The sequence below is a fragment of the Lissotriton vulgaris genome, chromosome 10 (assembly GCF_964263255.1).
Source record: "Lissotriton vulgaris chromosome 10, aLisVul1.2, whole genome shotgun sequence".
In the NCBI taxonomy this organism is placed as follows: domain Eukaryota; kingdom Metazoa; phylum Chordata; class Amphibia; order Caudata; family Salamandridae; genus Lissotriton; species Lissotriton vulgaris.
Genome location: NC_141698.1, coordinates 255,774,537 through 255,788,908, shown reverse-complemented (window position 1 = coordinate 255,788,908; position 14,372 = coordinate 255,774,537).

Here is a 14,372-nt window from a genome sequence, read left to right as displayed (position 1 = left end):
TAGTGCTGGCGCTGAACCAGCAGTTAAGCCCAGACAACAAGTCTGCATGACACTTTTCAATCCAACGTATTTATTTACCCCTCAGTTTGGTCAGCGCAGGGTTTTTATTTCACACAGTTTTGATGTCACAAATAGCTGCTCCCCCAGCTCCCTGATGAAAAAGGTGAGCTGCCCAGGGGGAGCGTCGCCTTATATCCCACTCCCCCCTCCCCCCTTCCTAATTCCCTTTGTTCTCGGGGAGGGGGAGGGCCTTGGGCTCTTTTCGCCGTGCTGCAATTCCTGGTGGCGCTAACCTGTGCAAACCGGATTTGTTCCTTGTGGCTCGGACGGCCATTAAGGCGCCGGCCCTTGAGGCCCCCATCGGGGGCCACCTCTGCTACAACACACGTTGGCTGTTGATCAGAATTGGGATAAACGCGCAATCAGTGCTTAATTTCGGCCAGTGTTTGCAGATAGGGCCCACTAGCACTCATCTTTTGGAACCCCTCATTACTTATCCTCATAAGACTATGATCAAGGGGAAGAGAGAGAAAACTGCAGAAATTAGAAAGAAGTGGGGAGACAAACCAACTATGACAAAGGGAAAAAGAAGGGCAGAAAAAGAACCTGAAAATGTGAGATAAAGAGACAGAGAACGTATTGTGGTAAATGAAAGATGCATGAGGTGGAATTAAGGCTACTCAGCCTTCGTATTGGGCAACGGCGGTATTTTGGAGAGTCAGAGGTGGTAAAACGAAAAAATTTGATAAATGAAGTTAATAAAGTGAAATAGCTACTTTTTTCAGAAAGGCTTGCAGACTATTTTTAACTGGTTGGTATAGCTTGCTAATTCTTCTTCTCATATATCCCAAAAATAATTTAGATATTAATATGTCAATTGTCTTTGGTAAATAAATGAGTGGACAAAGATTAATATAGTTCACTGTTATTGCTATGCTATATATATTTGATATATTTCTCTTTCCTTAAAGTATGTGAGCCTGATTCACCACGGTAAATGATCCACATATATATGTATTCATCTGTATATTTTCAGACAGAGCTAGATTAAACCTCTATGGTTATGTCAGGCAACTATTGCCAGCTGGAGATTTACATCTAGGTTTAGACGGACTTGTATCCTTCCCCCCTCAAATGATGGGATGGAACCTTCTACATCAGAAGTTGTGCGTGTAAAGTAACTTGTTGGTGAAGATTTATACTACCTATTTGATATATTTTTAAACAAAGCAGTTGTAAATATTACTCACCTTCACTAACATTGTTATATAGGTACACAGTTTGTAAGGAAGAGGGACCTAAATCGACGTGTACATTTGAAAGATGACCTCTTTACGAAAAGAGAACATGATGATTTTGGGATGAACCAATCAGAATATAACAAGATGAAAGGTAAGGACCATAATACCAAAGCCACATTTTGGACTAATGACGAGAAGAAAGAACCTGTGCACAGTACAAAGATAGAAAAGGTCATTCAAACGAAAGACTACATGGCACCAAGTCAATACATTCAAAGTCAGCAAAATTCTGGAATATTTACAGACACCGACAGGCCTCTGAGAAAAACAGCTTGTTCTTATGAACAACAGAAAATAAATGTGAGCAGCAGTTCTGAACAACACAAGCGAATTAATTTGCTTTTCGATAAACCTGGAGAACCATATGACAAAACATGGGAGGCGAAGAAGCAAGAAGTGAAAATTGAACAACATCAACAAGTAAGAAATCTTGAAATCTTGATTTTATTTACAAATGTTAATAGTGCAAGTAAAGGCTTGTTGTAGTATAGAATGAAATTATTTTATCACATTAGAGTTGTGAAATGTGTAAAGATGTTTCCGAAATAACTTTGATGCGTAAGTTGCTACCTCGAACAATTTTACTCTCCCCGTTAAAGAATTCATTTTTCCTAGTCTTTGATGCATTATGTCCATTTGTGACATGCTCGAGAAGGAAATTGAAGGGCAGTGTGTGCGGTGTCCTCCCAATTACCAGAGCCGATCAGTGAGGGAGGTGAGGTAAAGCAGGAAGCTCCTTGACTCAACAAAGCTCCTTCCTTCATTGTAAGCAAGCAACATCAGTTGTCGCTAAAGAGCAGTACTTAATTTGAGCTGGGGGCTTCCATATGCGCTGTTTTTAGGGGAGAGAACATTTGGTCATCATCAGACTTTGAAACAGAAAAGCAATAAAAAGAGCAAAAATACCAAAGAAAAACATTTTAAACCAGTGACAAAGAGAAAAGGCAGGGATAAAAAGAACCTGCAAAAGTGAGATAAAAAGACCGGAAGTGTAGGGCGGAGGAAGAAAAAACCTTTAGGCAGAATGAAGAAAAGGCAAGCATGGCTTATTTGCTTACTGAATCCTGATTGAGGGATTCATGTTGGTAGGACAGTTCTATAATAAAAAAAAACATTCTTAGAAAAGACAGCAAGAGCAAAGTGGAATGAGTTTTAGCACTAATCCTTTTTCGATTCGATTTAACTTACAGTTTGTAGCCTCAATGACCATGATAGCAGTAGTGATATACAGCCTTAAGAACTTCAAGCAATCCCTTGTGGAAGGATTAACATCTGCAAGACATGTAAGCACAGAGATTATATGGGTCTCGGTGCTGTCAATATCTGGCTGGGGTTATATTATAAAAGATGTAAAAGAGCTTTAAGAGAACATCAACACTCTGGGCTTGCAGCAACGCATTCATGGCCCTACTCACCCAGTAGTGTATCAGTTAGATGGGATAGTTACATTCACCGAAATAATAAAGGCAAATACACCTGAAATGTTCCAGTGGACAGACCATTTGGGGATCCCTGTTGTAATAAAGCAGAGATCAATCATAGTAACACACCTCGGTACAGAAATAGGAGGCATACCAACTTGTGATTGGTGCCAAAGTTCACAGGCAGACTTTGAAGCTGCATTAGAAAATTGCAGTTATGTGGAAGAGTGTGAAGGGATTGATGCCCGAAAGCTTGAGTGATGTAAAATTCACCCCTCAAGACATTAGCCCCTTGAATATGAAGACATATGAAAAGGACCACCCCAACATTTCCCTGGTATTTGCCAGATCTAGGTGAATTAAAATGTTACTGTAAAAACCTAGAGAGACAGTGGAGAACACAGGTCTCTATAGCTCTAACTGCCTCTCTGCTACTGCTCTCTCTCCTCCTCTGTTGCTTTCTCTCCTGGGCCTCGGCTCTCCTCTTAATCTCTCACTTTTCCGTTTTGTGCCTTATTTTCTCAATTTTCATCCTCTTTGTGCCACTTTCAAACTCCTCTTTCTCACTTTGTTTGCCTTTTCTCCCCCATTTTTAGCCTCTTTGTGCCACTTTTATTCCTCTCTTACACACTTTGGTGCTTTTTTCTCCTTCATCCGTAGCATTTTCTTGCCGTTTTCATTTTACCTCCTTAGCTTCCCTTTTCAGCCTTTTTGCTCCTCCCACTGCTGTGCCCATATTCTGTTTTCACACCTTTCTCCTCTCCAGCCTGCCTTATGCTCCATGCACTCCCTACCCTTTCCAGCCATTTTTCCCACCCCCAACCCTTATCTGCTCTTCCTCGGCTTCTCTTTTCTGCCTCTTTTCTCATTACAGCTAGCCCCGCCCACTGCCCCTGTGCTCCTACCCCTTCCAGGACATACTTAATGGTGGCTATGATGTGTCACTCATGCACCAAACATAACCTAGGAAGAGCCCATCTGCATCTGTCCATACTTGGTTCAAGACCGCACCACAAACCATGACCGTAAGCCCACACTGCTACACTGCAGCGTTCCTCCAACCCGGGCTGCTGCACCACCTACTGCTGATGTGCTGCACCACTACTGATCACAGTAGTGATCCAGCAGGTGCCACTGCCACTTCATCTACAGCCCGCACCCACACAAACCCTGCACGCACCAACAACTTCACCTTACACTTGGGATAACACCGCAAAACTCACCAAACAAGCATCACAACAACCACTTGCCAGCATGCTCCCCGACCCCCGCTGTCTCAGCAAAAATGCAACCAATATCTGGGATCTCCTCAACAACAGTGTGTCTGACTTCCTCTTCATTTTGGAAACCTGGCTGAATCCTGCGTTGGCACCTGACATCAATATGGCTATCCCAATGGGCTACAAGATCGCGCCACAGTGCCACCTCCACAATGCAGGCAGAGGACACGCAATCATTTACAAGGATATCATCAAATGCTCGACATTCATGTACAGCAACACCCCCTTTATGGAACACATGCACTTCAGACTGCAAATTGATGACTGCTTCAATCTGAAAGGCACCCTTGCATATCAACTACCAGGACCATGAACAAACTTCAGCAACCTCATCACATACTTCATCGCACCCTTCTCCATCACCTCCAAGGACTTTGTGCTACTCAGGAACTACATTTTGCACTTTGAGGACCCAACTGATCCCACCAGCTTCACAGCCTGAAAAGCATCAGGCTCACCCAGTTTGTCACAGATCCAACACTCATAGAGGATATTCTCTTTATCCTATGCGTGCCACCAGCAACAGGATCATATACCACTCTGCCTCATTCCTCATATGGACCGACCCCTCCGTCATACACTTTCAAATCACTGCACCACAAGTCTACATGCCCACCAGTACCAACCTACTCAGCCAGAACTGAAGCGAAGTTACAGAGGCAGACTGGCTCAATTCCCTCAAAACAGACCAACTCAACACTACCAATAAACTCTACAAGCACAACATCAACTTCAATGAATAGATTTATAGGTAGACATACTTCCTTGCATCCATCACGACGAACAGACAAAGAAGAACCAGCAAACAAGCCATCTGGTATACAGACAATCTCCATGAATCTCAATGCTACAGCAAGTGTAGGCGTGCAACCCTGTATATCTTTCGCTTGTCAAATTCAAATTCAAAAAAAGTTCTTTTTCGATATATACTGTAATATCATAAAAGCATACATTTGTTAAAAAAACATATATGGTAAAAAACAAACATAAGTCACAAGAAGCCAGTACATTGCCAATTTAAAAAAGACAGGGCGAATATAGGAAAATCACTTATACATATATATACAAACAGAGTAAAAAAAAATTATCCTTAAAATCTTGTACATTTTAAAAATTTCTAAAATTCATATAAACAGTTAATATATTACATCGAGTTCCTAAATGTTACCAAAAGTTTCAGAAATTTAGCTAGAGTGTAGATCACTTCCAAAGTTTCCATCCATTGTAGTCTAAAAAAAGCATTTCTACATGATCGGAGACCCCACTCCTTAAGAATTGGTTTAAGTAGGATCTTTCTTGGAACCTGATAAAACTTACAGAATAAAGTGCAATGCAGATTGGATTGAGGGGCAAGATCATCACAGGGACATGGCGACATTTCTCTTGGCCAATCATTACAATTTGGAAAAGTAATTAGACGAAAAAAATAACCCAATCTGAACCTTGAGAGGAGCATTCTGGCATAGCAATTAGTGTCACTAACAAGGTACAATTGCAGGCCCTGTTCCGTTGTAATTTGTTGATAGGCTAGCACTGATTTTTTCACTTTTTCAGTGGACCATCTTTTGTTCGCTAGATGGTCCATAGCCAATTTACGTACCACTTTCCTTGATATTGTTTCCATGCTAGATGGATTGTTATAGAACTCAGGGTGGCCAATATCGGTCAACATTTTTTCAACAGCACACAACCATTTGATTCGCTTTACACCATCGAGTTGTAGGCAGTCAGATATAACATTACGATTAAAGACTGTCTCTGTGATAAGCCATAACTTATGCCATAACAGAATAGGCTCCGTCATTATGATATCAGAGATATAGGGGAGACCCAGTTCTATGTGTATAAAATAGCTGGATATTGATTTAGGGACCCCCAGGAGATATCTGAGGAAGCAATTTTCAGTTTGTTGAATGGAAATTGCAGAATCAATCCCCCAGATACCAGAGCCATATGTGGCCATGGCAACACATTTTGCCTTATATATAACGATCAACTCCTTAACGGGTCTACCCCCAATTTTAATCGCAAAGTTCTACAGCGCTCCAATTGCTTTGAAAAATGCTAATCTTCTGGCTTTAATTGCAGTGTGGCAGGAGCATTTCCTGTAAAAAGAGATCCCAAAAGAAGGAAATTGATCTATAGTCTCTATCTTTCTGCCTTCTATAAAAATGGGACAGGGTATTTTCTTTGTTCCTTGTCGACAAGACATGGAAAAGGTTTTTGAAATATTAACCTTAAGTCCCTTTTCCCTCATAAAAAGTGTAAACTTTGAGACAGCCCTTTGTAGGCCCAGGCTGGTTTGGGACATAATCACGGCATCGTCCGCATATAATAGGATGGGGACGGGGTGGCCCTGGACTAAGGGGTAATCATATTGAAAACTCTTGAGGTGGTCGCCAATCGCATTTATATAGAGGGAGAAGAGTAGGGGGGCTAAGAGGCACCCCTGTCTCACCCCCCTCTTGATGGAAAATCTTGACAAGCACTCCCCTCGTTGTCCAAAGCGCATCCTAGCTCCTGCATCCTTATATATTTCCTTGATGAAATTAAGGATTGAAAGATCCAGGCCAAGGTTCTCTAACGTGGACCATAACTGATTGTGATCAACACAATCAAAAGCTGAACTCAAGTCAATAAAAGTTATAAGAAGGTTCCCTTTTTTGGCTTCGATGTATTTAGAAATTAAAAAATATAAATTTAGACTCTGCTCAACCGTCCCCATGCCTTGTCGGAATCCATATTGAAAGATCGATAGAATGTTGGCCTCCTCGATCCATTGTTGTAGACGTTTTAAAATAATACGGCCAGCTACCTTCATTAAGGCATCGATAAGAGAAATTGGACGGTAGCAGGATGGATCGTACCTGTCCCCCTTTTTAAATATGGGGACTACTATCGCCTCTGACCACGTTGGTATTAGTCCATGGATATTAGCACAATTCAACACAATGGTTAGTAAAGGGGCCCAGAGATCAATTTCAGCTTTGAAAACTTCAATTTGTATTGCATCCAGGCCCAGTGCCTTGCCAGATGGACTCTCTCTTATGGCCAGGCTAACCTCCTCGCAAGTAAAAACGATATCCAATGAGAGGTTTCCCAAAGAAGATCCAGTGTTATTGAAAGGTATAATATTACCCGGGGGAGATGAATTAGAGGGGTCAGAGTTACCATACAGATTTTGAAAATGGGCCACCCAGGTATCCTCGTTTATTGCTATATCTAACATCTCGTGTTGTTTTTCTCGTGCAAAAGGTGCGTTTACAGTCTTCCAAAAAGCAGTTGGGTCTTTATTTTTAGAAGAAAAAATTAAGGCTTGCCAAGCCTCGTGTTTCAAAATGTTCTCCCTGCTCTTAATCGCACCGCGATATTGGTGTCTAGCCTGGCGAATCTCCTTTGGGGATCTAGGGATGGCATGTAAGGCCTTTTTTAGGGCTTTTAGTGCAGAAGTACAATTCTTATCAAACCAGCCTCTGGGTTTATTAGGTCCTGGTTTAAACTGATGAGAAAGTAAAACTTTTAATGACTCTTGTATCTTTGAAAAAGAATCCAAGATTTTTAAAGGATCTTCTAGGGGAGATAGACTAATGTCAATCTCTGCCTTTCTTGTGGAAAATAAAGTGTCAAATAAAACCTCAGGAACCACCTTATCCCATTTGAGAGTGTAACCGTTGGTACATCCAACGGCGATAGGTTGTTGATAGATGATACTTTTTTCCTTAGTTGCCTGCTTCACTAAATGCTTATATATATTAAATGCTATTGCATAATGATCACCATAAATATCATCCAACATTTTCCATGAAGAGAGTAGGTAAGCATGTGATTTAGAAAACAAGGTGAAATCAATCACGGTGTTAGAACCTCTTCCATGGAAAGTTGGGTGGAAAGGCAGGGATGGTGACCATAAGTCGTTTACATAATCCAAGTTAAAATAAAAAAGGAAATTATTTAAAATATCCCCTGTTTTGGAATGGGTAAAGTGGTTCAGGGTGTCATCCATGGAAAATTCAAAACCACAAATTCCCTTTGGACCATACTGGCAAATATTACAATTGAAGTCGCCCAGCCAGGCGAGCATACACTCCCTGCCTATAGATTCTTTTAGTGTGACAATTGTGTGACTTAATTCGTTTAAAATTTGTTTCAAAGTTTCCAACGCCAGATTGCTGTAAAAATTAACTAAGATGAGGTTAAGAGAACTGCCCCACCCAATCACAACAATCTGATAAAATTCCATAGGAATGTGTTTCAACACAGTTAATCCACTAGCAATACTAATGTAGATGCATAAGCCACCCCTGTTTCTTCCCTGGTTACTTGCTAAAGCTGGTGCATGGACAGTCTGATACCCTAGGAGGTGAACTGGATTTAATGCCCATGTTTCCTGGAAGCATAGAATGGAATAACTGTTCACCAAGTCCAACCATGATTGGGAACCAATTTTTGTTGCAAGACCTGCCTCATTCCAATTAAGAACCAAATTAGGGGAATGAACAGGTGTAAGTGTGGGATATTTAGACACATCCCCTTTTTCCACCCAATGTTTAGTAGAACATGATTTAGGAGATAATGCCATATCATAAATATAAATATCATGGATCCCAACGTTTCCCCCCAAATTGACCTCCCGTTGTTTGTCAGGCGGGCTAGTAAATGTTCCGGGGTTAAGGTTAGCAATACTATTATGTGTCTGATTACCCCCAGAAATACAATCATTCTTCTCCTCTTGAGGAGATAAACAAAACATCCTGTCTTGCAATATCCTTGGATTCAAGAACGGAGTACCAGTCCCTAGACTCACGTTCAGATCTAGTTTTGATACACAGTGATCCCCCCTCATGTCTTGTAGAGGCTCAGACGGTCTACTCGTAGGAATAGGAGTAACAATAAAGAATTAATTTGGTGTATTACAATTGTTTGTGCACTCTCGGGTGCTTCCTACGTGAGAAACAGGTGAAATGAGTCATTCATTTACATCTAAGCCAGAGAGGGGTTCAAATAGATTATGTAGTGGGATATTCCAGTACTCATTTGGGTTTATGGGATGATGACTGTTACCAAACGAAAGGAAGAACCTATTTGGGTGTTGAGGTGGAAAAAAAGGGGGAAGATTGTTTGAATACTGTCTTGGGGCAGTAGAGTGCGACTTACGATAGGGAAAATGTTGAGAATCAAAGCTACGCAATGTTGGTGGGCAATTAGTAGGCCTGGGCGAAGCACTACACTACGCTCGCGGAGTTTGCGAAGTTTGCGCAACTTCGCACTACGCGAGCTGCACGTAGCACAGTGCGACCACGCGTAGTGCAGCGTAGCGTAGTGCAGGGCTCATTTTTTGCTTGTTCGCGGTCCTGAACTTCATGTTCGCGACCGCGAGCAAGCAAAATGACATCCCGGCGAGATTCTCAACGTGGGGAGGTAAGGTTTCTCATTGTGAGTGGTTGCGCATGCTCGCGACCGCTCTCAATGAGAAACTACCAGTTCGCGTTGAGAAAGCTGCAGCTCGAGTAATAATCTACTCGAGCAGCAGAAAACTACAGCTCGCACTGTGCAAGATACAGTTTTCAACGATTGCACAGTGCCGGATGCTTGTCCGCACTGTGCAATCATTGAAAACACATCTTGCACAGTGCGAACATGCTCGACGCAGCTCGCGTAGTGCTACGTGAAGTTCGCGTAGTGCGAAGTGCACTTCGCGTAGCTTCGCGTAGCGCTACTTCGCGAACTACGCCCACCCTTAGTAATTAGGGGGCATCATCAGAGCTTCAGGTTAAAAATAGCTCAGATTGCGAGATGATACGCTACCCTCACTTCTCCCTGGGAACCAATCACTGATGTACATGACTACTCTATGGTCCCTAAAATTTACTATCACCACATTCCCCTCAATATCTTTAGGGCAAAGACCCACCCAATTGCACCGTCTTACATATACTATATCTCCATTTAGGTGTAATGGGAGAGCTCTGTTGTTTCGCAGCCAGTAAATAACTTTATTTTTAAGACTTGTATTGGATTCTATGTTTCCTACTGGCACGACCAGGACTCCAGTCAGAATGATAACGTAGTTAGATGATTCTGGTGGTAAATCGACGTTATTTCTGAAGTTAGATTTTACTATGTTCATTTTAGTTTTAGTTGCCTTCAATAAAAGATCAGTTCTGGTAGGAAGGGCTTTCGGGGGACCTGGTTTAACCTTCTCTTTGCGTGAATCTTGCGGGGCCACCGATTTAGAAGGGTTAGTGTGAAGAGGCGTATTTTTAGATATGAGGTTGTCCACTTGTGGCCTAGATGTTTTCTGTATTGAATGTTTAATTACTGAACAGGTTTCCCTTGGGATGATTTGTTTTGGAGCTTCACTTAAATTGGAGGCTGCCAAAATACAATCCATTTTTTCCCCCAACCTTTTGACTCTCTCTATGAGTGGCAGTAGGAAAGATTTTAGAAGGCATTCAATAGCCTCCATTGTCCCTTTAGCTGACAAGGCTTCTGGAAACGAAGTTGTTTTTGTTTGGGGCCCTATTAATGCATCCTTCCCTAGCTCCTTAGGTAACTTATTTATTGAATCCACTGATGGTAAAGATATATTTGAATTTTTTTCCCCTTTTCTAACCCCTCCCTTTCTCCTTCTGTTTTTTAGGTGGAGAACGATGTACTCTCTGGGGCCTATTAGTTTGTGTCTTTTCTTTAGATACACTAACTGCTATCGGCGGTTGTGTCTCAGTAGATACTACAGCCTCTACTGGTAAATTAGATACAGGAGATGAGGCATTTATGTTAGACTGAGAGACTGCGTCTAAGACTATAGAGGAGTTTAAGTCTATTAAAGAGTTAGATGTAGTAGGTGGCCCATTTAAAGTAATGTCGTTAATTGTTTCAATGATAGGTAATGGTGATGACCTATCTTGAAAAATTAATGGTATATTTTCAGTGCTAAATAGCTCTGCGTCTACATCTACTGGCATATTATTGTATAATTGTGTAGGAGGTATATCCTTCTTCTGGGCCAAAATTGGGGGCTTATTTTTTAAAAGTTCGAAAGTTCGATGGAAAAACGGTTGTCCAATGCCCACCAAAGGCTGAGACCAGGAGCAATGTAGTCGCTAACGGAATTTGGTGCTCCCCAATGGATTAATCTCTAATTCGAAACTTCTGTACATTAACATTAAGCAGCAATCATTATTGATACGAATGACAGTCAAGGGCTAAAACTTGAAAATTTACTTAGCTGGACCATCAATCAGGTTGGCATATAAGCATATAAATCATAGTACAAAGAACTCAGTAAAATTCCATGATAAATACAGCAAAGAATTGACTGCTAAGAAAAGGAAAATGGGCCACAAAAACAGAGAAAAAGCATACCCTTTTATGGGATTTTAGAAAAAGGATTTCACACATTCAATACATATGAACGGGGTTCCAAGGATATGTACCGATGGAGAACAAGCAAGAAGAATCAATTTACTATCAAATATATTGGTAGATTCTCTCTTAATACTATAACATTAGATTCCAATGTTCTCAGAATCTATTCAGGGACATGAGTTGATAAATAGTATATAACACAGCCTGGGATAGCCAGATTGTCCTTGATTGGGTACATTACAATTAGTGAGACTGGGACAGTCTCAATATTTCACTGCAAAGCTCACAATTATTTATTTCAGCAGGGAAAACAACAGTGACAGTAATCATGGGGTAATCACAGGATCAATTCAAGATGGAAGACAGCATGATGTTGCTTATGTGAGCATAAGCTCGATTTTTAATACATTGCCCACTGCAAAAAGGAGAAAAACAGGTTCTACACAAACAGCTAGAAAGAAAATGGAGAACCAGTCACAATTCCAATGCCAGTACCACATACAAGACTGCACTGAGACGCTACCAACTTCTAAAAGAGACACCAAATAAAAAGCACTGACCAAACGCATAGAGGAGAGCTCCAGCAGCTGCAAGGAGATCTTATCAATCATCATGAATTCACCAGCTGCAACCAACATCATCCCCTATCACAGGAACTCTGCGACAAAATATCAAACTTCTTCTACAGCAAAATAGCCAGGATCTTTAGCAACTTCGAACAACATCCAGACTCTAAAGATCTCATCACCATCCTGAACATTCACTGAAGGAGACACTGCATCAATCATGCAAATGGGTAAAACCCTGGGCCTAATGGAGCAATGCCCCCACCACATCCACAACATAGGAGAACCATCAATCAGCAACACCCTCACCCACTACACCCATATCATCAACACCTCCTTTAAATACACCCCTTCCCAGAAGGCTGGAAGCACAGAGCAGTCAACTCCCTTCTCAAAAATCCATCGCCAGACCCAAGCAAGCTGAGTAACATCCGACCCATCTCCCTGCTCACATACGAAGTCAAAGTGATGGAGAAAGCCATCAAAGAGCAACTCACCAGACACCCCAAACTCTACAAACTTCTGGACCACACCCAAACAGGATTTCGGAGCAACCACATCACTAAAACAGAAATCATCACAGCCATAGACCACATCTACACCATAGTGGATTGCAAAGAAACCACAGCACTCATCACACTCAACCTCTCTACAGACTGCAATATAGTCTCCCATTGCTCCCTTGTCAGAACACAGCACGATATCGGCCTCCAAGCACTGGCCCATAACAGGATAGGCTCATTCCTCACAGTGAGAGCACAGTGAGATATGGGGAGCCCATAAAGGTTTATCTCTCAGTGTAACCCTGCTCAACACCTACGTGATTCAGCTAGTCAACATCATCAGATCCCAAGGCATCACCATCATATCCTACACTGATGAAACCCAGCTCATTCTATCTCTGGCCAACAAGTCTACCACCACCAGAACCCACCTCTCCAACTGCATGATCAATGTGGCAAACTGGATGAGAGCACACTGCCTGAAACTCAACTCCAAAACGAAGGACGTGCCGATCTTTGAGAAAAAGAATGGTTCATGTGTCTCCACATGGTGGCCATCAGGGCTTGGTCCTACACCCACACCAACTGACCTTGCCAGAAACCTAAAACAATTCTGAACTACAAGCTCAACATGACAGCACAGGTCAACCTGGTCAGCTCATCTTGCTTTCACACTTTTCACATTTACTGCAAGATATACTATGGTTACCCCAGAACACCAGATGTACTGTCATGCAAGCCCTCTTCACAAGTAGGGGTGGGCAAATTTTTCATTTTGCTGGTAGAAATGGAGGAACTTACTACTTCCGAATTACTCTTGAAACACAGAATTACTAATAGATTCCACAGCACTGTCTGTGGAATTAAATAATCAGCACTAATGATTCAACCAGAATACTCTTGAGCAAACATTTATCGCTCAGCCAGAACACTCACATGTACTGATTCCAGGGGGGTCGGTACCCAAGAGGAGGGCCCAAAGCCCCAATTACATCACAGGTTGGGCCAAATAGAACCCTCATAAGGACCTCATTTCCGCCTGATCGAAATATTGAGTTGCCAACTCCCAATACGGTATTATACTCGAATATCCAACATCATGGTGGGACGCAAGTTGCCTGCTTTACGGATAGGGTTCCTTTATGGATCCCATGGAGAGATGCCCCAAAGAATATTAGTGGGGCACTGCCCGGTTTATCTCCCCTGGTGGATTTCACCTGGCTATTTGATACTGAATCTACCCCGGTAAATAGAGGTTTCATTCTCAATTTATTTTCGGAATTAGAGTTACTAAAGCTGATAGCTAGCAAGGATATCTTAAATGTGATGATTCATGTGCATGACACTGTTCCATACTCTAGGGCAGAGGTATTCGAACTTTTCCAGGTTGAGCCCCCCCAGCTGAATTCCCCCAGATGTTGGGCCCCCCCACCACCTGACCGAAACCTCGGGAATCCGGCACACCACATGATTGACTGCAACGCGCACACCACGGGCCATATCCGGCAAACAATGCTCAACACAACAAGAGTGCCTAGCAAACTGCAGGCCTGTGAGTGGGTGTGGCGAAACGACAGAGGCATACCACACAGCTCAAAACACAATCCTCCAAGGCAAAGGAAGTCATCACAACCCTCCCCATCCATCATGTACACCTTGTCATCCACCAACTCCCCCACCATTAATTCCTTCCCTCCATCTATGCTCCATCCACATCCAAACCCCTTGAACCACTTGCAAACCCATCCACCATCCATCCCTCCATCCATCATCTCACCCATCCATCCCCTCACCCATCCATCCATCCATCCCTTCACCCAATCCATCCCCTCACCAATCCATCCACTCTTTCACCCATCCATCCACCCACTCATCCATCCAACCACTCACCCCTTCACCCAAGCTATCCTCCCACTCATCCATCCACTTCTCC